The sequence below is a fragment of the Esox lucius genome, chromosome 4 (assembly GCF_011004845.1).
Source record: "Esox lucius isolate fEsoLuc1 chromosome 4, fEsoLuc1.pri, whole genome shotgun sequence".
NCBI classification, from domain to species: domain Eukaryota; kingdom Metazoa; phylum Chordata; class Actinopteri; order Esociformes; family Esocidae; genus Esox; species Esox lucius.
The window spans coordinates 32693101-32719897 of record NC_047572.1 but is presented as its reverse complement, the minus strand read 5'-3'; the positions used below and the strand labels follow the sequence as shown (position 1 = coordinate 32719897).

General features: G+C 44.6%; 1 protein-coding gene across 3 annotated transcripts in view; it reads right to left on the bottom strand.

Annotated features, from left to right (window-relative positions):
• The window catches only part of fgf13a (fibroblast growth factor 13a), a 130085-nt gene that overhangs the window by 72142 nt on the left and 31146 nt on the right, over nucleotides 1-26797 (bottom strand). The gene's annotated exons all lie outside the window — the stretch shown is intronic.

Sequence of the window (26797 nt, the reverse complement as noted above, 5' to 3'; positions counted from 1 at the left end):
CACAGTGTCAGAAAAATGCAACATCCTTCTCAGCATTTTGGGATATTATTCTAATGAGGGGCAGTCATCACAACTCTGGCATCTCTGAGACAAACATATTTTTAGAAACCAATGTTTTGTGTTATTATTTCGAAACGCTTTCATGTGTTTTGCTACAGCTAGGGAGTCCGGACAGGGCTTCACACCGCCTTACTTCAGTCACGTTTTGCCTCCGTTTGACTTTTCCCATCAGTGTGAACATTACCTTTCTTTAGGAAGCTGAAACGACGAGTGTCACGGTGGGCCTACTGGCTTAGCTGGGGCCACCCGCTGTGGTATACTAGCTTCTCTCACTCCTTTCCCAGGAAAAAGAAAATCCTTGAACATGCTTCCTGCCAGTAATTCAGTGCTGTTCATTCTTAATTATCAATGTCAAGCTTGATAGCAACTATTTTACAATAGACATTTGATCAAAACATGATGATGTCAGAATGTGCATTGGCCAATGAGATTGCATCGGTCTCACTGGATACCTCACATTACATTTCTTGTTTGGCTAATACATGGATATTAACAATGGGTGTTGTATTAAGAGTTAGATATATACAGTGGCGTTTTTATATGTAAACAATTGGTGGGGCACAAACCATTTCAAAATATAAGGCTACAAAACTCCCTCTTGCTACTGATGTGTTTATTTAACACATCAACAAACAGCGTGGCTCCACAAAACACTTTTAACGACAGAGTGGCTTGCTTCGACCAGGTGTTGTAGTACACATACTGGAGAGTGAGACCTTCTTGTGTAATTGCTCTCCTTCTCTCTCACACACGTAAAATTACCACTGTCACATTTATATACCTAAATTAGGAATGCAACCAAGCTCAGAACCAATGTGCCTACAGGGCCATACACGAACAGCAATGAGCTCAACACCACTGAAGGCCACAACGAAGCGGAAAGACAACTTTTTAGGGATACAGATCCATTCAATGACAACAACCTTAATAGATAAGCATGGACACACTGACACTCGGCACCATCTATATCAATCGATCCAGTACAAAAATATGACCAATGCACAGACCAGCACCACAAAGGCAGGATGATAAAATATGCTTTCACTCATCAAGGCTGAGGGCTCACTTGAAGAGAAAGGTGGCACGGCGGTTCTTCCTCTGGGCATACTTTTTGATGACTTTGGGAATGAAGTCATGTAGCTGCTGAATCAGCTGGCTTTCGATAGACAACATGACCAATGCGTTGAGTCGCGCCTGTCCCATGGTATTGCGAATGAAGGTTTTTACCCTCTTCAAGGTGGAAAATTTCCTATCTGACTCGGATATCGTCATAGGTGTTATGATAATTTTCAGCAGAGTGACGGTCTCAGAAAAAGCCTCCTCTAGGTTGTTCTCATGGATGGATCTTAACAGAGACAGGGCCGTCTTACCAGTGTGAAGCTCAGTGTGGCGGTACAGAGTGGTCAGCTCAGACTTAAACTTTTCCTCATTTCCTAGAGGCCATAGTTTCACTGCACAGTCAAGCTCAGATGTAGGGAATGACAGGACAAAATGTGGGAAGAGCAAGCTGTCAACCAGTTTGGCAGCGATCAGGTGGTCACTTTGTGAAAACATCTGCTCCACCTGGGAGATGACTGTGCCGCATGCCTCCTTCATCACCGGCGCTGTCGGTTGGTTACTCGTTGGCCTGGCTCGTCTGTTCCATCATGAACGGTGGCAGCCCATTCATCAGTTTACTTCTGCATATTCTGGACATTCTCCTTGAAATGGGTGAGCGCACTGCTAATACCAGATGCATCGATGCTCCGTTTTTGGAGTGTTGTATTAAACATCAACTTCTGGCATAAGGAAGAAAAAAAAGTTGAGCAGCTGCAGAAAGGCTCGGTCCCAGAGTTTTTTTGACAGGCCGTATGCCTCACTTATGATGGCCTCATCCCATCCTGGTTGTGTGCGTATGTCCTCCATACACAGGAGCAGCGCAGTGTGGTTTTCCCAAACTGCATTGACAGTTCTACTTTTACAGTTCCATCATACAGCCGGTGGCCTTGGAATGCGTCTCTGTGTTGCCTCAGCAAGTGCCACAACACGTTTTGGAGCACCAGAGAAAAAGGTGGCAAAAGCAGTTAAATCTGCAAAAAAACACCTTCAGGATGCTCATCTTGCTGAACAAAGTTGCTGCAAGGTCAGGTTCAGCTGGTGAACATAGCAGTGAACAAACTGGGCATATGGGTATGTCTCTTTCATTAGCGTCTGTACCACTCGGACGTTTCCACTCATTACAGCCGCACCATCACAAGTCTGAGCGATCAGCTTTTCTCCCAGCTTCAGTGGTTCCAGCACACCCTTGATGCTATTAGAGAGGCTGAGTGCAGTTTTATCTTTGACTTCCAAATACTCCAAAAACCTCTCTGTCACTGTATTGTCAGGCAACATGTATCGCAACACAACCACCATTTGTGATTTACAGGAGACACCAGTTGTCTCATCTGCCTGTATGACAACAAATTATGTCTCGTCCACTTGCTTGGCCATCTCCTCCCTGTACACTTCATACATACAGTCTAACAGTTTGTTTTGTACAGTGCTAGATGTCTGAGCGTCATAGTGTCTCTGAAGTCTCGAATCACCCTCACACATAGTCTGGAAAATCTGAATATTCCAGGTTTCAGGGAGTCCACCGACTCGTCGTGCCCCCGCAGTGCGGTTTCACATTTTCCACACAGTTTAATACATGTTATGATCCGACTGAGAACGTACCTGTTTTCCTCCACCTGTTTGTTATGCTGCTCAATGGAACGCCTGTATGCACTGTCAACTTGGGCTGCGACATTTACCCTTCCAAGTAAGCCCAATTTCACAGCATTGTCCAGATGACTCCCGCTACTCTCATGTTTTGCAATCCTCTCAGAAAGATGTTTCCAACCTTTGTAACCCGTCCTCGACCAAGTACCATCTCCACCAAATAGCAGACATGGAAAACAGAAGAGTGCCTTCTTTTGTATGCTAACCATTAGCCACTTTTTCTTCAAAAACCAGTCCACATTAAACCTGCAGTTACTTTTACCAGCAGTTTGAGTAATGACAATATCCCATGGCTGATGGGCACCAAGTCGCTTTACTTCAAGTTTCTCCTCCAAATTAAGGGTTTCAAACCGGTGCTCGAGTATGAAATCCACTATTCATTTTCTCAAGTTATCTGGCGTTTAGGAAGCTAACAAGCTAGCTAAGACATTCTACCCTCCTCGCTCTTCTTGCCAACTAATGTTGGCACCAGACAGACAGACAGCCAGTCATGTCTGAAATACGAAATGACGCTGTAGTGGGGCAACCGGCTGTCAGCCCCACTTGGCATCAAATTAGTGTGATCTACATTGATCACACTAATATTCTGAGAATGTGTATTAATATTTTCCCACGTACAATGTACATTGCATTGTGAGAGAGGGGCTAGCCCCACATTCAAGTTTAGCCTATGGCCTACTACTGCAAACTTGAATAGGCAGAACGCAGTCTGAAGCAGCAAGGCAGGGACCAATGAACATGAAATTAAATCCTAACACAAATGATATGCAATTTAGGAAGATGCTAAATTCATAGATAATAAATTATAGGAAGTAATCTTCGAGAAATAAAAATGTAAATTTTGTTGCAGTTCTCTCTGTTGACAACAGGTGAGGCTGTGTTTTTCAGTACCTTTCAAGTCGTAAATTAGACCCAAATCAAGTAACCCTGGATGTTGAAGCAAATTAATCTCTGTGAACAAAACCACTGAAAGTTCTTGGAGCCTGTGACAGCAAAATCAAACAACCACATAGAATCTATTTATTTAATACAACCTCAATAGTAATTACATCTACCTAATGAATCTTGTAGAGTAAATAATAAATGCCAGTTTTTTTCACCTCAGACCAAAAACTGACATTGTTTCACAGAGTTTGTAAACAAAGCCCAATTGCACATTTAACTGACACTTTCATCCAGGCTGGCTGTACATAGGCAGGTAGGTGGGACAAGCACAAATACATGTGAAGACAAACTAAGCCCACCTGGGTAAAACAGTTGCTTGTTTAAGGCCTTGATGCATATTTAAACAATCACACACAGTATGTATATATATATATATATATATATATATATACAATATACACTCACACAAATCTGATCTCATATAATGTATTGATGAAATATATAAACATGACCTTGCGGTAGGTTTGGCCCTTGTGTTACAACACACAGACACTCCACACACACACACACTCCCAACTGATGAAATGTGTCTTCATGTGTGAAAACAGAAGTGTGTGTGCGTGTGTGCGTACATGAGTCCCTGTGTCAGTGTGTTTGTGTGTCTGTGACTGTCAAGCCAATACATCAAATGTGATTGGATAAATCCTGAAAAGGTCACCGTGGTGATGCCTAGAGGAGGACCGGCATGTCAGCACCAACCAACCGGTTGCATAAACACGCCACATTCCAAACCTCCACCCAACCGGTTACATAAACACGCCACATTCCAAACCTCCACCCAACCGGTTACATAAACACGCCACATTCCAAACCTCCAACCAACCGGTTACATAAACACGCCACAGTCCAAACCTCCACCCAACCGGTTACATAAACACGCCACATTCCAAACCTCCAACCAACCGGTTACATAAACACGCCACATTCCAAACCCTCCACCCAACCGGTTACATAAACACGCCACATTCCAAACCTCCACCCAACCGGTTACATAAACACGCCACATTCCAAACCTCCACCCAACCGGTTACATAAACACGCCACATTCCAAACCCTCCACCCAACCGGTTACATAAACACGCCACATTCCAAACCTCCACCCAACCGGTTACATAAACACGCCACATTCCAAACCTCCACCCAACCGGTTACATAAACACGCCACATTCCAAACCTCCAACCAACCGGTTACATAAACACGCCACAGTCTAAACCTCCACCCAACCGGTTACATAAACACGCCACATTCCAAACCCTCCACCCAACCGGTTACATAAACACGCCACATTCCAAACCTCCACCCAACCTGTTACATAAACACGCCACATTCTAAACCTCCACCCAACCGGTTACATAAACACGCCACATTCCAAACCTCCACCCAACCGGTTACATAAACACGCAACATTCCAAACCTCCACCCAACCGGTTACATAAACACGCCACATTCCAAACCTCCACCCAACCAGTTACATAAACACGCCACATTCCAAACCTCCATAATTTTTCTGCCAGCATCCGCCTTTCTGTGTCCAAGAGCAACCTGGTAGTAAAACATGAAGGCTGAATTTGATTGGATTAATCTCTGCTTCTAGGAAGCCAGAAGACAGTCCTCCTGGGGACCACTCTGAGAAGGCCTGCTGATGTGGGACTGGAAGGGGGCAGAGGGGGACTTCTGACACCATAGGATCAATAAAGGATTATGTTGCAATGTTTTTATATGGCACAAACGGACAGTTTCCTAGAAAAAGATCTGGTGTAACCTGGTCTAAAAAGCATGCTCAATAGACAGTCTCGATTGAAATAGCTTTAAAACTGAAGACTTGCATTAATCTGTGTCGGCGAAGCACACAGTCAATCAATCAAGTCTATCAGAGAAAAATCTATATCTTTTGATATCGTCGCCCAGTACATAAGAATCAATATAGGGGGACCAATTACTATGAATCAATATAGAGGGACTGGTACATATGAATCAATATAGAGGAACCAGTTCATAAGCTCGTCCATGTACCATTTTATTTGAATGAACTGAGCTTTTCTTTGTCAGTCCTTGATCAGAGCCAGAGTAGGTCAAACTGATGAGACTGATCTGAGACAGGGTGAGGTCACGTTTAGACAAGTTGAGATCCCTTTTTGGAGGAGCTCGGCAATTTCAGATAGGTGATACTGTGACTGGAACCCTAACCCTAACCTTTAGAAGCCAACACCCCACACATCCCTGCGTTTCACTCCAGAAACCATTTATATCTGATGGAAGTCTACTTCAAATCCTCGTAATGCATAGGCTGGAGGCCATCTTGAATATGCGCCAAGGAAAAAAACAAGAGTAAATCAATGTAGGAACCCCTTTTGTGGCCGAACAAATGTGTTGATGAATCGACCTCTCAGTAGTTCATGAGGATGGATGTGTTGCTGTGACTGGACGAGACGGGCCAGACTGCACTGGGCTGGACTGGGCTGAACTGGGCTGGACTGGACTAGACTGGACTAGACTTGTCTGGGATGGACTGGACTAGACTGGTCTGGACTAGACTGGTCTGGGCTGGACTGAACTGGGCTAGACTGGTCTGGGCTGGGCTAGACTGGTCTGGGCTGGGCTAGACTGGTCTGGGCTGGACTAGACTGGCCTGGACTAGTCTGGTCCGGGCTAGACTAGACTGGTCTGGGCTGGGCTGGTCTGGACTGGACTGGTTTGGGCTGGACTGGTTTGGGCTGGTCCTTTGGCTGTGTCTCTCATTTCCAGGTGAATGCCCTGCTCTCCTCTCCCCTGCTCACCCCTCCTTCCTCCTCCCCTCCCATCTCCCCACTCCCCTCTCCACCGGCCGTCTCCTCCCATCTCCCCTTCTTCTCCTTCCCCTCCTCTCCTCGCTGTGGCCCAGTCTCTACAGGGAGGCCTAGTCACCAGAGAGTGTCATACTGTAAATCCCTGCAAAGACGCACACACACACACACACACACACTCAAACCAACACACACACACACACACGACCATTCAGAAAAAGCACAACATGATCCCACTGTACAACACACGGGAAATGAATGAAAGGAATTCAATGAAACTCAGAAATGAAAAACCAATAGAAACCCGAGAGCAGAACAGCCAGCCCACAGTTGGAAAGTACTGCTGGAAAACCACACAGGTGCTGATGTAACATCTACCGTGACACAAAGGTTTCACATGGCAGGTGTGGGAGGAGAAAAACTTACATGGTACACATCAACAGGCTGTTGTCTCCTACTCCACATTTAAAATAACTCACCCAGGATCAGGATCTCTGAATAAATACTATATCAACAAACCTGACTAACGTTCAGTAGATAGGAATCAGCGTGAACAAGGACGGCTGTAACTGGACCTCCATAAGGGTCAACAGTTCCCAGGAGCAGCCGTGGGGGTTTGTATATAGGTGGGTTGGTTTGCTAAGTCCCACACTGCACACAGCAACCCCTCAAGTCTCCGAACAACATCCACAGAGCAGCTCTCCCACTAATAGACACCTCAAAGGAAAACGAGGAGTGAAGGACTGTGGGAATAATGCTTTAGTCATGTGCTCTCTCTGCAGTTGAGCTAGCATGGGTCTACTGTGTCGACCAAGCTCTTCATGACTGGGCAACTTTGTAAATTATTACAGCTGTACAGGAAGTAAAGATGGGCTGCAATGGGTTAAAAACGGAGTTGAAAGGTCATACTAGATTCTAGAAAAGGAAGGTTTTGAGTGAGGAACAGAAGCGTTCAATTTGCAGTGGTCTCTCAATTTTAACCCTTCTGTTCCTCACTCAAAACCTTCCTTTTCGACTTTTTGGGAAAAGGTCGGCGCAGTGGTCTCTTTTGGGAAAGAAAAAGGTGCAGTGGTCTCTTAATTTTTTCCGGAACTGTGTATATATATGTATATATATATACATATATATACAGTACCAGTCAAAAGTTCACTTGAATGGGTGTGTCCAAAATTCAGACAGGTGACGTTTATGCTAATTACTGTTAGTTGTATTAGTAGTTGTACAGTAGCAGTCATTGATATTATTATGGCCTTATGTAGTTGTAAGGTATACATCTTCGTATGGCTTCAATAAATGATTTTTTTATTGTTATTCTTTTTTACTTGGACACTTGAAAACATGATAGATCTGAAAACATTTCATCCTGCCAAAGGCCCAATAAATACATAAATGCATACACAGACACACAGACACACACACACACACAGTGACATATTGACACACACACACACTCACACAATCCAACGTTACACAAATAACCACACACCACATAAACACAGAGATAAAGGCTTGATTCAGGCATTAGCATCGGCTGGCGCTCAGCCACAGCGTGGGTTCAAAGGCGTTATGGTTAGCGGGATGCAGAGCAGACAAGGATCTAACACACACCAGCGTTAAGGGGGATTAATGCTAAGGATCTAACACACACCAGCGTTAAGGGGGATTAATGCTAAGGATCTAACACACACCAGCGTTAAGGGGGATTAATGCTAAGGATAGCATTCGGTAATTAACAGCTGCCAGCCAGCCGCAAACAGGATTTAAGACCATCCAGTGTTTCTGAGATGGGGGCTAGCAGCTAAACCTATCATTAGGCCTGTGCAGTGTACAACATGATGGCATCTATATTGAATAGGCCCGCTATGTGACACACAGAGAGGAGCTCATTGGACGTTCAGTCGCTATGGTAGGGTGTGTCATTCACCGCAATGTGGGATTTAAATCTTAAGGCTCAAAGGAATGTCACACAAGAAGTATGTGGAGGAATAAAACCGACGTTACGTCGAGGATTTACACTGCAGCCGTCTTTCTAACAAAACGTTTATACACTCTCTCTGACTCTCTGTCTCTCTCTCTTAGGCAGAAGCTGTATTGGGTTTGCTCCAGAAATGTAAAGACCTTCCCCATCTTCATGTCAGAGGGGATCCTGTTCTCTCATTTCGACTCTCCAGAAGGGATCACACACTGTGAGCAGGGACCGCAACCGCATATCTCAGAAAGAGGCACAAGACACACACACACACACACACAGACACACATATACACACACACACACACAGACACAGATATACACACACACACACACACACACACAGCCTGTGGCAGGCACACCTGCTACGGTTTCTTTTGAGTTGTGAAATGAAAACAAAAAAAGAACACAAAAAAGACAAATTCAAATTAAATATGAAATGGCCACAGGCTGTTTAATATTTTTTAATCACACAAATAATTAAATTAACTGAAATTGCAATGTCTTACTTATTCTACGCGTCAAGATTTTTGAAGACGTCACAATTTGTCTCCATCCTGCTTCTTCACACACACCCACACTGTTGCCCCTGCTGTAGACTCTGGCATGCCTTAATCAATCAGATTCAAGGAAACTGCAGGCCGAGCGAGCCTGGCAAAGCTTGAGGCTCTAACCGCTTTCCAATGGTATTTATTTAACAACACTCCTGAAAATGACTTAAAACTTGTTCAAACTAGGGGTGTTGCGATACACCGCTACTGATGATAACCCTGATATTAAAAACATTTAATATTGATATCCTGTTAATAATACACATATGGTAATACTGAATTCACTAGGTGAAACTGAAGTTGGATTTTGGATTCCTCCTGGTTTTTCTATACCTTATTCATGTCACCTATAGACAAACGATGCATGTGCTTAAACAAGGAGACAGGACCTAAGCACTGGTGTTGATATCAAGCCCCACTTGAACGAGCAGTTTTAGTAGCCCATTCACATGGAAAAAAGGACGTTGTATTTTTTCCAAAACTCCTCTCGGTTTTTTCCAAAAACACCTATAGTCTTAAGCCTTGTGGATCTTTTGTTTATTAAGTGTAATGGTTCTTTTTGTACACTTCAATTTTTATTTTATTTGTACAGTTATGGTTACATAAGACGGATTCTCTCCAAAAAAGAGGGGAAAAAAAAACATTAAACAAAGTTGAAGATGAATTTGACTGCTAGCATTTTTTTTCTTCAGATATTCTATAGATACCGCGATAATATCATTATGTGAATTATTTTGGCCACGATAATTGTGTATTGAAAATCTGATATCGTGATAGCCCTAGTTCAAACATCTACAAACTACAACTAAATGCTATTCATCTGACATGCAGTATTGTCTCAAATAGAAATGTTTTTTTGTCTGATCAACTGTACTATAAACAACAGCTACAGACAGTGTATGCTGCTTCAATATGCTCCTTTGGTCAAATCCTAATGGTTTGAGAGATAATTGAAATAAATTACATATCTGCTTGATATCGTGCCTTGACAGACCTCCTGTCCATCGTGCTCCTCCTCTTCTACACATCCACAATCTGAATGAACAATGACGGATGAAAGCAATGGGTCACAAATCTATCCAGTGTCTTTATAGAGAGTTGCTTTTATAGAAGGCGGAGGAAATGAGGAAAGAGAGCTAAATCAAAAGACCTGGATGCAGACAGTGAATGACGCTAGCATTAACAAAAGGTGGCTAAATTAGGATAACCTTTAATGGTCTGTTTAGCCTACATTTCACTTCCTGAACTCCATCTAATTTCTCTGGCGATTAGACAAAGACTAGTCATGGTCATTCTGACTGCATATACTTCAGAAAAGAATGAACTGTTGTCCTTTCAGAAGCAGGGAGGAAGGGAGTACAGCCTAAATTCTCATGTGATTTTTAGCCGGTCACTCACTGCCTTCTCAGACACTAACTGGACCTAAACCTCTTTTCCATACAGTGCTTGGCTTCACCTTCTTGCTTGCTGCACTAACTCACTCCTCAGAGCATTTGACAGTAACTTCATGCAGGTCAATATCCTGTGCACCTCAGCCTGGAGTCAACCACACCAGGTCCCTAGATGGGTATCAAATCCATCCACTCTGACTCTTTAATAAAGTTGCTTTACTGCCTGGATAACTCATTAAAGACAGAGCAGAGAGGAGGCGAAAAGAGCGAAGTGAAGAGGGAGGCTAACGTGGAGTAGGGAAGAGGAGGAGGAGGATTAAGGTGGAGTAGTGAAGAGGAGGAGGGTTAAGGTGGAGTAGTGAAGAGGAGTTGGGTTAAGGTGGAGTAGTGAAGAGGAGGAGGGTTAAGGTGGAGTAGTGAAGAGGAGTTGGGTTAAGGTGGAGTAGTGAAGAGGAGGAGGTTTAAGGTGGAGTAGTGAGGAGGAGGAGGTTTAAGGTGGAGCAGTGAAGAGGAGGAGGTTTAAGCTGGAGTAGTGAAGGTGTCAGGAAGATGAGTCAGAGGAGACAGGGATACAGTGAGTGTGACCTTAAAACTCCATTAGTACTTGGCCCTTGATACCTCGGGGCTTCCACCAGCCGTTTATCTTAACCGGAGCCCCATAATGAACTGCCATTGAGTTGGCAATCTGCTCACGCCAGCACCAGATTCATAGTTTATTTTATTTTACAAAGATCAGAGAATTATAGATGACATTTACAAGGTTGAATTAAGCCTTAACGAACTGACATCCTGAAATCGTGAAGGCCTGAGTAGGATTGTGTGTTCACTCCAGCAGTAGTGCATAAGGGTTTGGGTTTCCATAACCCTACCAAGTGCACATAATGGTCTGGTTTGTCAAGGCAAAGTGGGGCAGCGTGGGGTAACATAGGGAAGCATGGGGCAGGATGGGGTAACATGGGGCAGGGTGGGGGAACATGGGGCAGGGTGGGGCAGTGTGGGGCAAGGTGGGGTAACATGGCGAAGGGTGGGGCAGTGTGGGGAAAGGTGGGGTAACTTGGGGAAGGGTGGGGCAGTGTGGGATAAACTCACAGGTGCCCAACCTATTGCAACCTAAGTAACTAGTCACCAAACACACACCCATCCCATCACACACACACACACAGACACACACACATCACACATCACACACACACAGACACACACCCATCCCATCACACACACACACACACACACACATCACACATTCACACACACACACACACCCATCCCATCACACACACACACACACACACACACACATCACACATCACACACACCCATCCCATCACACATACACACACACACACACACCAACCCCCCACCTACGTCCCCCACTAACACTCCAACTGACACATCTAGGCAAAGGGTTAAGGTTAGGGTTAGGATTACGATATGGGTTAAGTTTAGGGTAACGGTTAGGGATAGGGTTATAGTTAGGTTAGGGTCACACACACATACACACACACACACACACACTACACTCACACACACACACACACACACATTCTCACAGCATAACATACACAACACACAGACAAAACTCTACATCTAGGGTTTATTTGTATGCTTGTTATATTTTAAATTGGGTTAACTGTTCTCCTCATTTGTGGTCATTTGTTATGTTTAGTTTTTTCTGCGGAAAATAAAGAATCTGCTGCTTTCTTTGGAGCTAATGGGAATCCTAACAAATAAACATAGATAATGGTCACAAATGATGCCTCTATGTGTTTCTAAGTATGAGAGACATTATTTCGGTGCCTCAGTGGAGAGAGATAAGATCCTCAGTGTGGGTTTTCGGGTCTGGTGGGGGCAGGGGTTCCTGGTCTCAAAAGATTCAGAAAAGGGCCTTTGCAACCTGACAAAGACGCTCCATCAGTGCACAAGCCTGGTGCTCGCGGTACAATAGAAGTTGTTGTGTAGAAAGATCTAGAACCAACAGCAGGAAGGAACAGAAGTGAACAGACCTTTGTACTGGTGCAACCCACCAGAATGTGATCATCAGAGTCAGTGGTGGTGGCTTTGTCACCTCAGCACTCCATGTTCATCAGTGTAACCTCCACGCCAATGCCGCCAGCTACCCTCTGACACACACACACCACAGACTTTCCACCGCAGGCCATATGAGAGAACAGACTGAAAGTGATGGGGGGGCGGGTCTGGGACTACAGTAGCTTCTCGACTGTCTTAGACAACCTTACCGACTGAAACACAGCCTGGCAGCATTCAACAAATACAGAAACAGCCTGGCACCAGTCAACACATACCGAAACAGCCTGGAACCATTCAACACAAACAGAAACAGCCTGGCACCATTCGATACATACAGAAACAGCCTGGAACCATTTGACACATACAGAAACAGCCTGGCACCATTCGACACACACAGAAACAGCCTGGCACCATTCGACACATACAGAAACAGCCGGGCTCCATTCGACACATACATAAACAGCCGGGCACCATTCGACACATACAGAAACAGCCTGGCACCATTCGACACATACAGAAACAGGCTGGCACCATTCGACACATACAGAAACAGCCTGGCACCATTCGACACATACAGAAACAGCCGGGCACCATTCGACACATACAGAAACAGCCGGGCACCATTCGACACATACAGAAACAGCCGGGCACCATTCGATACATACAGAAACAGCCGGGCACCATTCGACACATACAGAAACAGCCGGGCACCATTCGACACATACAGAAACAGCCGGGCACCATTCGACACATACAGAAACAGGAGTTAAACATCCTGGCCCTTTCTATTCTTCCTCTAAAGCAACAACCCTATTTTTCAAGTCCTTTATAATCGTGTTTACAGAGGAAACTTTACTGTATCTCCCTCTCAAACACACACACACACACCCCAACACACACACACACACACAGCCATGTTTACGCTCATGTGCTGTGTGTTTTGTGTGCTTACATAACAGAGGAGCAGAGCAGTGCCTGGCGAGCTGCAGCGTGACTGCCAGACCGCCAGACCAGAGAGCTCATCAGCCCAGCGGGCCTCAGGGCACTGGGGGTATGAATGCATACGCATGCGCCGGTGCTGGCCTGTTTTGACTGTCAGAGCGTGTATCTCTCCCAGTGCTGGCGGACCTGAGGTGCCACGTGGTTAAGGAAACGCCTGAATCTATCTCCGATCCCCCTGTGTGATGGTCTTGATACAAGGAGAAAAGTCCTCTTCACTGTTCTACCAATCCAGTGATTAATGCAGAGAAAGGGCTGAGATTGAGTTTTGCCTTGAGTTGAGTTTTGTTAACCCCCAAAAACCGATATCCTGTCACAGGCTCTTGCCACAAGACATTCAGGGCCTCTTCACAGTAGTCAGTTCTAAGACAAACTCACAGAAAAGAGGAATTGTGCAGAGCCACGAAGACATGGAACTCTAATCCTCAAACCGTAAAATGACCTTCACAAGAATGATAAAACAATGTAAATTGTCCATTAAAAGAATGCTAAATCAACATCAAATGAACTGGGAATTGATATACACACCCAAACTAACACACACACACAAACCCAATCTACACAAAAAATATACCAAATATACCAAGGCAAGAAAAATGTTGGGCCTTAGAAACATACTTCAACTGAAAAAAAAACTTGCAGTCTAGACAAAACAAGAAACAAGAAGCGATACTCATGAATGCTTGACAGAATAAAATCTGTACGCTTTGTCATGTTCCTAATAAGGGAAAGAAAATAACGCCATCAAACATAACAATTCAACCTATTTCGTATCCTTCAAAACAACCTCACTTCTCTGGCAGAAGATGGACTGTGAACAGAAGTGAGGACAGAGCTGTGTGTTTGGTTCCTAACTGGCAGGTTTAGATTTAGTTTGTCTCAGAGAAAGTCGACAGCCGCATTAGTGCTCTTGGCTGCCTGCAAACAAACATCCACAATAGGAAAGTCTTTTATCTTAGAAACACACCAAAATTGGCCATTAAAGGATTCTTGGCAGGCAATAATTGTCACGGTTTTGCATCAACAAAACATTTACTTTTTTAATGGTTTTCTTCTTGCCTCTTAGTAGATCTAACGTAGGAAATACATGCAGTGATTTCCTAGGTATTGTCAGTCAATCCAGCTGGGTTTGGAAGCTATGTGTATCTTTGGCTTAAGGCCCATAATGCATTGGAAAGTGGGACTGCACAGTGAAACAGCAGATTCCGATCTGTTTCAGAGTAAGTGAAGCTACGAGAAGTAAGTAGGCGGTGACCGAGTGTGGCCACGCCTCCCCCAAAGAATTTAAGAAGTATACCCCTTGATAGATACTGATTACATTCTATTAATACATAACAAAAATCTCAAAACCCTCTGAAATCCTTCAGAGTGGCACTTCGGAGATGAAGAAAATAGTCTTAGTGCCAGTAGCCAATCAGCCAATCACGAGGCACGAGTGCCGCTCCAGTTCGGGCTGAGCGACAGACAGCCGGAGTGCAAAGGTGAAACAACCGTTTGTGCCGTGGAGCAGCTCACAGACCCCTTACAGCAATATGATGGTTAAACACGCAAGTCACCCGTGTTCCCTGCCACTCTCTGAAGGCGGCTGTTCAGTGTAGCCATTTAACATTGGCCTCAATAAAAGTTTACTCCAAAGTGGGTCTACCTGGCCCAATGATGTGAGGATGTGCCCAATAACGACATTCTAAATAATCTAATGAGATCTGAATCTCTTGCTATGGAATCTATTTGGCTCCACGGAGCCCAAGCCAGAGAACACTGCTCCCACTGAAACACACACACAAATACCACACAAACACACTTAAACCATACACACACACACAAACACACACACACGCCCCCACACAATAGAAGAGAGGGAATGAGTGAATGAAAGAGGTGAAGACATTCCACACAGACTCGGATTAATCTCTACTCCTGAACATGAATAATTCAGACAGGATTTCCAGACGTGTAGCTGTACTTTATGAACCCTGATGAGGCACTCGGAGCAGCGCTAGCGCTGGGGAGGACAGAGGGGGGGGTTCTGAACAGAGGCCCATGTATCACACACACAAAGATAAAACTAACATCAGAGCAGGAAGGGAACCCATTTCCTCCCTACCTCTTTGAGGCTGGCTTTGAGGATCAGGGCGCAGTAATGGCAAAGAGTCTTCAGCATAACGCAGCTATGACTGTCTGGCTGCAGTCAAAATGTCCATGTGGGGAACTCTTTGAAGAATGTTAGGTTCCAGGTAGAGTTATTTTATTAAATTTTTTATACAGAAAATGTTTGGTATAAAGGGCACCACCCATGGGGCAAAGCAAAAAAACATTTTCCTCTGAGTCTGTCACTCTTGGGCCTAACCTAGCATAGTAAAGCCCTCCACACAATGGGTCCTAATTAAAGAGTGCATTATAAAGCTAAGAGGACGTTGCCGGTCGGTCTTATCCCAAATACAATGAAAGGGACTGCTGAGGATTGTGGGTTCAAACAGGAGCAGATTTAGATTTTAGTCTGATAAATGTCCCCAGTACTGAGCTCCCCAGACCGGACCAAAAACACTGAGGCAAAAATGAGCAGGCCTCATCTCCACCGGCCAGAGATTACAGGGAGGTGCATCTAAAGAACAACCTACACATGAGAGCCCAGGAGAGAGCAGGAGCATGGTGGAGAGAGCAGGAGAGAGCAGGAGCATGGTGGAGAGGCAGGGGGCCAGTGTGGGAGGTGTTTGTTTCATTTTTAATAAAGCTCAGTTTAACTAAAATAGTTTTATTGTGATAAAACATGTCAGAGAGAGGGAGAGCACACACACACACACACACACCCACACACACACACACGCACACACACACACACACACACACACACACACACACACACGCACACGCACACGCACACGCACACACACACACAGAGAAAGGCAGAGAGACAGTAAGAGATAGAGACTGAGAAAGAAAGAGGGAGAGAGACACACATAGAGAGAGACATGGACAGAATCTGAGAAACCCGGTCCAAGAGATTACAATTACAGACAAATTGCTTAAGACAGCTGCGTGATCTCATGGCCTGGCCCCGCCCACACCGAACATGACACTCAACCACACAACAGGTGCAGTGGAGTAGTTGTGAAACCACCAATCCTGGTGAATAGAAAAGGTACTGCTATCCATCTTCCCTGCACGGGTAATCAGAGGGGTGAACGGCAAGTGTGAGGAAAAAAAATAAACAAACAGAAAAATCTAGAAATCGATAAATGCTGTGTCTTTCAGCACCGTGACACCACAGCAGCGTGACAGGGCTGAGTTACACCAACACTCTTTGATGACCACTGTGCTACCTGATCTCTTTGAAACAGCATCCCTTCAGTGGCCGTCTTTACAACGCAGCCTCGAAATAGAAACACGTTGCTGTGGCAACTGCCAGTCAGTGTAGTTTGATTGGCAGATGCAGACATTTTATTCAGTGACTTGCAACTGATCGGAGGCAGTAAGCCTGTGATGTCAGAGGAGCTGTGTCCCACAGATGGCCTAAGTAAACGTGTTTACACAAGGATCAGCAACTAGCCATACATATCTAACACCTGAAGAAAACATAAGAGCTGCCAAAACATTCAAGGCACATGTTTTCTTGTCACAGTGGAGTCAATGTATTAGAATAGTGGTGGTGGAGAGTTTCGTTAAGAAAGAGGGTGAACAGAGAGAAAGGGAGTTCAGCCAAGGAAGGAGAGAGGAGGAGAGAGAAGGAGAGAAGAGGAGAGAGATGGAGAGAGGAGGAGAGAAGAGGTGAGCAGGGTAACATTTTATAAGTAAAGCTGTCATGTCTTGGCCTGGGGTAAAGTCAACAAAATACTGTTTTCTGTTGTGCAACATGTAAATAGAGTATGTCTATGTCATTATCGTCCACAGCCCCTTCTCACTACACATGAGAAGGGGCTGTGGACGATGGGTGGATGGTGGGTGGGTGGGTGGTGTGTGGGTGGATGGTGGGTGGATGGTGTGTGGGTGGATGGTGGGTGGATGGTGGGTGGGTGGATGGTGGGTGGGTGGTGTGTGGGTGGATGGTGGGTGGGTGGATGGTGGGTGGATGGTGGGTGGGTGGATGGTGGGTGGGTGGTGGGTTGGTGAGTGGGTGGATGGTGGGTGGGTGGGTCGTATGGTGGGTGGGTGGATGGTGGGTGGATGGTGGATGGTGTGTGGATGGTGGGTGGATGGTGGGTGGGTGGGTTAATGGTGGGTGGGTGGTGGGTGGGTAGGTGGTGGATGGTGTGTGGATGGTGGATGGGTGGGTGGATGGTGGATGGATGGTGGATGGATGGTGTGTGGGTGGATGGTGGGTGGGTGTATGGGTGGATGGATGGTGGATGGTGTTTGGATGGTGGATGGGTGGGTGGATGGTGAGTGGGTGGATGGTGGGTGGGTGGTGGGTGGATGGTGGGTGGGTGTATGGGTGGATGGATGGTGGATGGTGTTTGGATGGTGGATGGGTGGGTGGATGGTGTGTGGGTGGATGGTGGGTGGATGGTGGGTGGGTGTATGGGTGGATGGATGCCGGGGATGAAACATTCATATTATTCATAGTATTTAGTATCTCTACATGGTGGTTTCCCATGGGGGAATTGGCTGTCTGCAACAGTCGATACCTATTTAATGGGAAACAATCTTATTAATTAGGAATGAATTGCTACAGCACTGTTATCTGCCAGAGTGCCTCTTTGTCAATTAGGTGCAGTGGAACTGTGTGTAAAGTGGGCATGACTACAGACAGGGAGATTGTTAAACCATAAGCATGTTCCCATTTCTTCAATATGCTGGTTCTCTGTGGGGACAATGAACGCTCATCCTTTTTAACAAGCATTGTCATTAAACTAGCATGCCTGTAGACATACATTACTGCAGCATTAAACTAGTATAATTGTAGACATATATTAGCATTCAACTAGCATGGCTGCAGTTATACATTATCACTAAACTAGCATAGCTGTAGACATATATTAGCATAAATCTAGCATGACTGTAGACAAACATTATCATTAAATTAGCATGGCTGCAGCCATACATTAGCATAAAACTAGCATGCCTGTAGACCTTAGCATGTAACTAACATGGCTGTAGACATACATTAGCATAAAACTAGCATGGCTGTAGACCTTAGCATGAAACTAGCATGGCTGTAGACATACATTAGCATAAAACTAGCATGGCTATAGACTTACATTAGCATAAAACTAGCATGGCTATAGACTTACATTAGCATAAAACTAGCATGGCTATAGACTTACATTGGCTGTAACTCTACATGCTCTATGAAATACACTCCAACTTGACAGACACAGTGGCAGGTTTTCCAACTGTCTACTGCAGGCCTGCTTAGGAAGCAACACATCTAAAACCTTCTGGGTCTCTTGACAGAACCACTTTGTTTTCATAACGCTCACTGAACAAAGGCAGAAGTCTTAGATTTGTTTATGTCATACATTTGATGTTCATGAATATGCACCCATGCGTCCAGACAAAAATATAAACTAATGAAATACCTTTCATTCATTGATGTGTGATTGGACAATACACGACAGAAACTCCCATAGTTCAGCAGTTTGACTAAAGAAATGCTGTGAGAGGTAACTTAAGGTTCACATTCAGGATACATCGTATCACTACTCCGTGACCAGGCTGGGCAGCCATTTTGTGCGGCTAATGAGCTAGCCAGTTCCATCACTCGGTTCTGCAACAACGTCCCTTCGCCCTTACATTTTTACACACAATCAGGGACATAAATGCCCCGCTACCGCCCCGCCACTCTGATGTAGACGTCACAGAGAGATACAGCATCCTGACGCAACATCTTTCCAGTTTCCCATGCTGTTCTGCTTCCATTGCCACAAGCGCACATGCGCTACAATATTAAAATAAAGCCCCTTGTACTAAGAATAACCCCAAATATCTTCAGCGGTTATTCCCTTAAAATGCATGAAAAAAGAAATGGCACTTGGATTTAAGCACACAGACTTACAGAGCTTAAATAACTGAGACACTTTTACAGCAGAAGATGTTTTATTGCTCGCTGTTAATTGCTTGGTTATTGGCCTGTGGGGAGGTGGAGATTATTACAAATAAATAAAGGGGATGAGGAGATGAGGAGTCCCGCAGCACCTCCTCATAGACACACAGTCCAGTCGTACTGGATGTCTGTCAAACATGTCGAGGACTGGTCTATAAGCAAGGGGACAAACAGCGGATGGATGGAAACAGAGAACTGCTGAAAAAAGCAAAAAGCGTCTCACTTTAATTTCACTCTGCCCTGTGGATCTAAGGGGGGCAGACGCACAAATTGTGTTTTGGGCAACAGTTGCTGTTTGCCTTATTTCCCAACCTAAAGATTTACACACACACATGTTGATGATTTACCTGATAGGGTATTTTGTTTTCAGATGTATACCTACTGTATGCTGAGGCTTTGCATCAGTGCTGATGTCAGCGTAGCAGAGCTGGTGGGTATAAGAAAAATACCGGGTTGGTAATGTAATGAGAATAATGTAGATACAAGACAAATATTGGGTTGGTATAATGGGAATAATGTAGACACGAGAAATATCGGGTTGGTAATGTAATGGGAATAATTTGAGTATAAGAGAAACATTGGGTTGGTAATGTAATGGGAATAATGCAGGCACAAGAACAATATTGGGTTGGTAATGTAATGGGAATTATGCAAGTACAAGAGAAAACAACATACATTTATGTATGGCTGTATATGAAGCATTGGCGATGAGGGGGAATTATAATATATATTATTTTTCATTATTTTTTTTATTGGTTATAATTATGGGAATATATTATTGTGGGCAAACTTTTTATATTCGTGCCTGCTAGTTCTTGTTTGGGCTTGGCTCTCCCCATCTCCGGGAAATCAGTTTAGAAACATGTAGCTCTCTGCAAGCAAGCTGAAACTGGGAGAGACTCTCAGCATGAAACTATCCAAAGCACACAGCCAAAGCTATTGCAGAGTGGTGAGGAATAAAGATGTAAATGTCCTTGAGTGGCCCAAACTGAGCCTCAACCTAAATCCAATAAAGAAAATGTGGCAAAAACCTTATGTACCCAGTTATTGCTGTCTCTATTCCGTTATATCAGATTAAAACGCGCCCCCCCACCTTGACAGTGTACTGGTACAAACGTGCCCCCCCAAACTTGACAATGTACTGTTACAAATGTGCCCCCCCCCACCTTGACAATGTACTGTAACAAAGGTGCCCCCCCCACCTTGACAATGTACTCTTACAAACGCGCCCTACCCCACACCTTGACAATGTACTGTTACAAACGCCCCCCCCCCACCTTGACAATGTACTGTTACAAACGTGCCCTCCCCCCACCTTGACAATGTACTGTTACAAATGCGCCCTCCCCCCCACCTTGACAATGTACTGTTACAAACGTGCCCACCCCCCCCCCCCACCTTGACAGTGTACTGGTACAAACGCGCCCCCCCAAACTTGACAATGTACTGTTACAAATGTGCCCCCCCCACCTTGACAATGTACTGTTACAAAGGTGCCCCCCCCACCTTGACAATGTACTCTTACAAACGCGCCCTCCCCCACACCTTGACAATGTACTGTTACAAACGTGCCCCCCCCACCTTGACAATGTACTGTTACAAACGTGCCCCCCCCACCTTGACAATGTACTGTTACAAACGTGCCCCCCCCACCTTGACAATGTACTGTTACAAACGTGCCCCCCCCACCTTGACAATGTACTGTTACAAACGTGCCCTCCCCCCACCTTGACAAAGTACTGTTACAAATGCGCCCTCCCCCCACCTTGACAATGTACTGTTACAAACGCGCCCTCCCCCCACCTTGACAAGGTACTGTTACAAACGCCCCCCCCCCCCACCATGACAAAGTACTGTTAAAAAGGCAGATTTAATCTTTAACTGAAATACACTTAATTCGATCTCAATGAACACATTGATCTGAAACCGTCCCTATTTTTGTACTGCGTATGCATTGTAAATAACATTGTGTTTGTATATTATGTGCCTATTTGAAGGTCACATTTCTGACAATACGTCATCCTTTCATGTCTGAAAACTTGATGTGACTGGTTCTGTGGGGAAGCAAAGTAATCTGTGCGATGGGTTTAATTGATATGTATAATAATCTGTGCAATGGGTATAATTGATATGTATAATAATCTGTGCGATGGGTATAATTGATATGTATAATAATCTGTGCGATGGGTATAATTGATATGTATAATAATCTGTGCGATGGGTATAGTTGATATGTGTAATAATCTGTGCGATGGGTATAATTGATATGTATAATAATCTGTGCGATGGGTATAATTGATATGTGTAATAATCTGTGCGATTGGTATAATTGATATGTATAATAATCTGTGCGATGGGTATAATTGATATGTATAATAATCTGTGCGATGGGTATAGTTGATATGTATAATAATCTGTGCGATGGGTATAATTGATATGTATAATAATCTGTGCGATGGGTATAGTTGATATGTGTAATAATCTGTGCGATGGGTATAATTCATATGTATAATAATCTGTGCGATGGGTATAATTCATATGTATAATAATCTGTGCGAAGGGTATAATTCATGTGTATAATTCATGCATACTTGACGGTGTAGCTGGAGTCTGATGGTCGGCATTCTCTCATTGCTCTCTTGCTCCCGACAGTCATCAGCTGATGTAGGCTGGATTCTGCACCCCTTAAACTCAGGAAATGGATGACTGAAAATAAGAGATCCTCATCCCATTCCAAAACCCACAGTTCATAAAAAACGAATGTCCAGTCAAAGTAAACAGTCCTTCTATGTTACCATGGCTATCTACATAAATAAAGTATTATATGAATGAAATAGAGAACCAAAACAGAAAGAAATACCATGAAATATTAGGTGTATTGATTTAAGGCAGTGTGGGCCTCCATGGCAGTTAGTAAAAATATAAATCTGGAAAATAGACGGCTCGATGATGACAAACTGTGCTTTTCCTTGACCTTTGTTGTCAGCTAGCCTGTGGAGACATCACCCGCAGGGGGTTGTGGGTAAAGCAGCAGTAGAGCAGGAATGGAAGGATAAAGATGTATACTTATTCTGTAATGATAGTGATATTGCAGAAATATTGATGCAGAGGACTTACTGGGATTAGGAGAGATTAGGATGGATTCCATTTATTTATTGTACTGTGTGATACCTAGGTAATATTGCTGTGCTTTTACACTTATACACTCACCTAAAGGATTATTAGAAACACCTGTTCAATTTCTCATTAATGCAATTATCTAATCAACCAATCACATGGCAGTTGCTTCAATGCATTTAGGGGTGTGGTCCTGGTCAAGACAATCTCCTGAACTCCAAACTGAATGTCAGAATGGGAAAGAAAGGTGATTTAAGCAATTTTGAGCGTGGCATGGTTGTTGGTGCCAGACGGGCCGGTCTGAGTATTTCACAATCTGCTCAGTTACTGGGATTTTCAAGCACAACCATTTCTAGGGTTTACAAAGAATGGTGTGAAAATGGAAAAACATTGAGTATGTGGCAGTCCTGTGGGCGAAAATGCCTTGTTGATGCTAGAGGTCAGAGGAGAATGGGCCGACTGATTCAAGCTGATAGAAGAGCAACTTTGACTGAAATAACCACTCGTTACAACCGAGGTATGCAGAAAAACATTTGTGAAGCCACAACACGCACAACCTTGAGGCGGATGGGCTACAACAGCAGAAGACCCCACCGGGTACCACTCATCTCCACTACAAATAGGAAAAAGAAGCTACAATTTGCACGAGCTCACCAAAATATGACAGTTTAAGACTGGAAGAATGTTGCCTGGTCTGATGAGTCTCTGTTGAGACATTCAGATGGTAGAGTCAGAATTTGGCGTAAACAGAATGAGAACATGGATCCATAATGCCTTGTTACCACTGTGCAGGCTGGTGGTGGTGGTGTAATGGTGTGGGGGATGTTTTCTTGGCACACTTTAGGCCCCTTAGTGCCATTTGGGCATTGTTTAAATGCCACAGCCTACCTGAGCATTGTTTCTGACCATGTCCATCCCTTTATGACCACCATGTACACATCCTCTGATGGCTACTTCCAGCAGGATAATGCACCATGTCACAAAGCTCGAATCATTTCAAATTGGTTTCTTGAACATGACAATGAGTTCACTGTACTGAAATGCCCCCCACAGTCACCAGATCTCAACCCAATAGAGCATCTTTGGGATGTGGTGGAACGGGAGCTTCGTGCCCTGGATGTGCATCCAACAAATCTCCATCAACTGCAAGATGCTATCCTATCAATATGGGCCTACATTTCTAAAGAATGCTTTCAGCACCTTGTTGAATCAATGCCATGTAGAATTAAGGCAGTTCTGAAGGCGAAAGGGGGTCAAACACAGTATTAGTATGGTGTTCCTAATAATCCTTTAGGTGAGTGTATATCCCAGGACCACATTGGAAATTGTCCATCTTACCTCCCAATAAAAAATGAAAAGTTGTACATCAAGAGAACGAGCTGTAATTCTTTAACTACATTCAATTTAAAAGGGGAGGAAGTGAAAGAAGAGACTACCAAGTTGTTTAATTGTGTAACATCATTGGCCAATGATTCCTGGAACATTTCTGTAAATAAACACAGTGCGGACAGTCAAGTCAGTTGAAGAGGTAAACACCACTGAACAGAGAACACTAAAGGACTTTGGTTCAGAAGAGTGAATCGCCTGGATCTACTTTCATCAAGCGCTAACGTCTGGTGCTGCCAAGAAATGTCTTGTTTATCCACACACCCTCCATCTATTACTCCAACTCCAGACCACATATAGACAGACAGGTCCCAGAGAGACAGGTCCCAGACAGACAGGTCCCAGACAGACAGGTCCCAGAGCAAAGTCACATCTAAGAGGATTGAGGCTCCAACAAAGGTATATCCAGCCCAATATATGATCACCAAACATGATCCTCAGAACGGCTGCCAGCGAGGGGTAGAACAGACACAGTGAGCTTCACACGAGACAGCTGGGGTCTAGAAATATCACTGACCCGGGGACAGTTTAGTATTAACAACTGGCCAGAGACCAATAGAGAAGGACGCAATCTGACCTGTGACCTCGATGAGAGTGGTTTATGAAGTATGCTCAGATCCAGATTAGCCGTTGCTTGTGTAGCACACATCGTTCCCGTGGGTCTCAGTGAGTTCCGTGGATTGGTGCTGATATGTGTTCTAGACTGTGTTCAGTGTATTCACGGTGTATTGCAGGGTTTGTTCTAGGGAGTGTTCTAGCTGTAGTATACAGCACCTGTCCCAAATGGAGCCCTAAAGCTACCTCACTGCACTGACCAAACCATGAACAAACTGAATAGTTTAACAGGGTTAAGGGGCCGTTTCAGAGCAAGCCTCTGCCCATGCGAGCATAACAGGCCCTGAGTGATAGGAAGAAGCAAAGTCATGCAGATTAGGAGTGTGACTCAGAGTGCAATCAAAGCAGAGGACACTCCGACATAACAGTTGTCAGGCCAGATCCGTCCACGGGCGCACTCTCGGATTTACGCCAGGGAAGGAATTCTGCATGGGCAGCCTCGCCTGATCCCACAACTCCACCCCCTCTACCTCCGCTACAGCACAAAAAAACACAGAGAGAAAGAGAGGGAGGGAAAGAGAGAGAAAGCAGGAGACAGAGAGAGCAGGGGAGAGAGATATACAAGAGATCGGCTGAAACGTCCACTTCATGTGTATATCAATCACCATCCACTGGACACACAAGTAGCTGTCATTTGCAGAGTAGAGCAGAGCAAGGTGACCAGCTCGGATTTCAAACGAGCCCAGCTTTATTAACAGCCAGCACCGTTCATCAATTAACTAACTTTCACTTTGATGTGATTAATTGGCTTTGCAGTGACATAAAGCGAGGAGTTCTTGGCCCCCGTTCGTCTTCGACCCGATGTCGGGAAAATACACCAAAACATCTGATTGGTCTCATGAACCGAGGGGTTGATCTGGAGCCAGAACACACATGGTGACAGCAACAATTAGAAACGACTTTGCCGATGATTACAATGTATTGGGCAACATCCCTCATTTTGACATCCGCAATGGCAGGAGTCTTGGACTAAAATGCGAAGCGAACGACTGTGAAGCATAAGATATCAGTTCAAGTCGTCAGGCAAGAGGGGTAGGATAAGGTAGAACCCAAAATCAGCGGATATTGCCAACCTCTGAGACCTTTTATACTATTATATAAGAAGTATAAGAAATAGTCAAGCTGTCAAATAAGAACAGATGAATAATGCAGTGAAATTGTACAGGTGAGATTTCACCATTCTAGCACTGCCTCAAGAGCAACACGTAAGTTGTGCAAATGAACATGTGCACATGAACATATTCAAACACATCGCATATTCCCTACACACACACACACACACACACACACACACACACACACACACAACCAGGACGTCACTACAGCAGCCTACATTTTGACCTACATGGTGTAAATGGGGCTCAAGGCACGAGTGCAGATGTCAGGCAATTGTGTGAGTATGTGTGTGTGTTTTTCAGTCTTAAACTCCTCACTTTGTCTCTGTGGAAGTTTCAGAACCTCCTTCTCCAGGTTCTGTTAACGAGGCCCGTTCACTGAGACAATGTGTGACAATGTCTCTCCAATCTCGCCCGGCAGCCCTGTCAGCCAAACTCAGATCACCGTTCACACGCATTAAGTTCATTTACCGACACACGAGCCGCACATTTGGCACTAACGGGAGACTCCCGCTCACCGGCAGATCTGGGAACGCTTGGGAGAAGAACGATAGTCCGATCGTCTTAAGTGATCAGACGACAAAGACTCCAAGGAGATTCCAGGAGCCATCAGTCTAAATAAATGTGGAATATTACCTAGTCTAGCAAAATAATGCATTTGGACCGCTCAAAAGGCAAGGCACAGTTCTCCAGAGGTGTAAAACAGAACAAAGTATAAGTACTTGTTTGACGGCTTAGAGACGTTCCAAAAAAAAAGAGGAACATCGTCGGGTTAAAGGAGTTGATAACTACTGGTTAATTATGAACTCCTTTTGCCGGGTCGTTTAGGCATTAATTAGGAAAAACCTCTGCTGTTCTCAGGGAACAACATCCCTCTGGCTTTGACAGCTGGCAGTGATATCTGGCTAACGTGACGATGTTGTCATCCACAGCTGTTGGAACAAAACCTTGTCAGAAGTCATGAGTCTCTTGGTAATGAGTTCCGATTGGACGACGGGTTGCAACAGGGACAAAGGACAATGTGGTGAAGAGTCAAACAGGTGCCTTGGATCATA